Source organism: Hypanus sabinus, chromosome 6, assembly GCF_030144855.1.
Source record: "Hypanus sabinus isolate sHypSab1 chromosome 6, sHypSab1.hap1, whole genome shotgun sequence".
Classification (NCBI taxonomy): Eukaryota; Metazoa; Chordata; class Chondrichthyes; order Myliobatiformes; family Dasyatidae; genus Hypanus; species Hypanus sabinus.
In genome coordinates, this window is record NC_082711.1 from 117239502 (window position 1) to 117241590 (window position 2089).

The 2089-nt window shown below is 42.1% G+C and overlaps 1 non-coding gene across 1 annotated transcript; it reads right to left on the reverse strand.

Annotated features, from left to right (window-relative positions):
* Nucleotides 1–1802: 1802 nt before the first annotated feature.
* Nucleotides 1803–1876, reverse strand: trnat-ugu (transfer RNA threonine (anticodon UGU)). The gene has a single exon. It is a non-coding gene; the product is annotated as a tRNA-Thr (tRNA).
* Nucleotides 1877–2089: the final 213 nt, after the last annotated feature.

The window sequence follows — 2089 nt, forward strand, 5'->3', positions numbered from 1 at the left end:
GGTCCGCCACCATCGCTCCTTATGATATATATGCCCTCTCCTTAAGTTTTATGCAATCCTTAACTTCCTTTGTCAGCCACGAATGTCTACCACTGCCATCTGAGAACTTCTTCCTCTGCGGGATATAACTATACTGTGTCTTGCAAACCATTCCCAGAAAATTCATGCTCTGCTGTCATCCCCATGAGTTTCCTTCTCCAATCCATCTGGGCAGGCTCTTCTCTCTTATCTCTGTGATTCCCTTTATTCCATTGTGATACTGATAAAAGTGATTTATGCTTCTCCCTCTCAATTTGCAGTATGGATTCAATCACATTTAGATCACTTTTTCCTAAGGGGTCCTTTACACTAATTTCCCTATTAAGTTCTGGGTTATTACACAACACCTTATCTAAGATAGCCTTTCCCCGAGAAGGCTCAAGCACATGCTACTCTACAAAGACACCTCGTAGATATCTTATAAATTTCCCCACTTGCAGTCTGGACACCTACTTAATATTCCCAATCACCTTGCACACTGAAGTCTTCCTTTACAATTGCGTCATTACCTTTATTACATCCATTTTTCCAGCTCCCGATGGAATCTCAGCCCCACATCATGGCTACTATTTGGGGGCCTATATGTGATTCTAGTCTGAAATTTTACCCTTGCAGTTTGGTAACTCCACCCACAAAGACTTAACATTGCCTGACATTGTCACCTCTTTCTAAAGGTGTAATTCCATCTCTTACCAACAGAGCCACACCACCGCCTATGCTTTCCTGTCTGTCCTTTCGACCCAAAGATTATCCTTTAATATTAAGCCTTCTTTCAACCACATACCGACCAATGTCTAACTGTACCATAAGTTTGTTTACCTTATTCCGAATGCTAAGTGAATTTAAATACAGCAGCTTCAGTCCTACATTCTTCAGCTTTTTGAATTTTACCTCTGTGGTGCAATTTAATTCGTTGCTCTGTCTGCTTTTGTACCCAATCATTGGCTTACATTCATGCTACATCCATCAACTGTTTGTAAACCTGCTGGCTCTTCATCAATTCTGTCATACTGCCCGCCCCGCGCCGTATTAATTTAACTGTTAACTATATGAGCGTTTCAATATGGAACGTCTGGATGAGAAATCTGGGATCGCCTCAACTAAATAAAAACCTTGCGCATCTTGGTGTAAGTGGAAAAAGAACGCTGAATTTGAGGAAGTAGGGAGATTTTGCTTTACGCATCCGCTGGAAAGGTGAGCATATAATATCCTATCAGCAGACTGAAAACACTCACAGAAATCAGCGGCCTTGCAATGACATCTGGAAAACCATTGTCTGCCATCCGGCAGTGTGAAGAGACAGCTCTGTTCCACCGTTGTCTCCGGTCTGCTTTGAAGATCTATTGGATGGATTGGAAAAAGGAAAGTGCATCAAGCTTCAAGCGATAATTCTGAGATGTTTCAATGTATACACTGATTGTATAAGACTTTCAAGATAAACATGGTCAAGCAATTCAAGTCATTATTGCTATAAATACAACCGTGGTAGTATGGCCGAGCGGTGGATTAAGGTTCTAGTTTCTAAGGATTTCCAGTCCTACAGCAGCCACCGTAAGGAAACTGATTAATCTTTTCCGACAATGATTAAAGAGTATTTTGCGGAACAAAATGTGAAATGCATAAATCGTCATGGGATTCAAGTCTGGAAATTATGTCAGAGTCAACGATATCACCGTGAAGCAGCAGAACACTCCAGATTGGCTGGCGGGTGCTGTGGACGTGTGGGGCTCGAGGTTTACTGTAAGATGTCCTCCATAAAGTTAAGGCTCCGCTGGGAGTTGAACCCAGGATCTCCTGTTTACAAGACAGGCGCTTTGACCAGTTAAGCCACGGAGCCCTCGCGATATCCAGCGTTTGGAATAATGATTTTTTTACTTGTCTTCTTTGTCTGTTAGCGGAAGAAGTGCTTGAGTTTCAGACTGCATAGATGAAATAAAACAATGCAGACTGTACCTAGAGACTTACCCATTAGTCTGTGTGTATAATACAGTTTCCTACTCTCACCATAGCTTACTCGCTTTCAGCACGTAGCTCCAATTCAGACACTCAT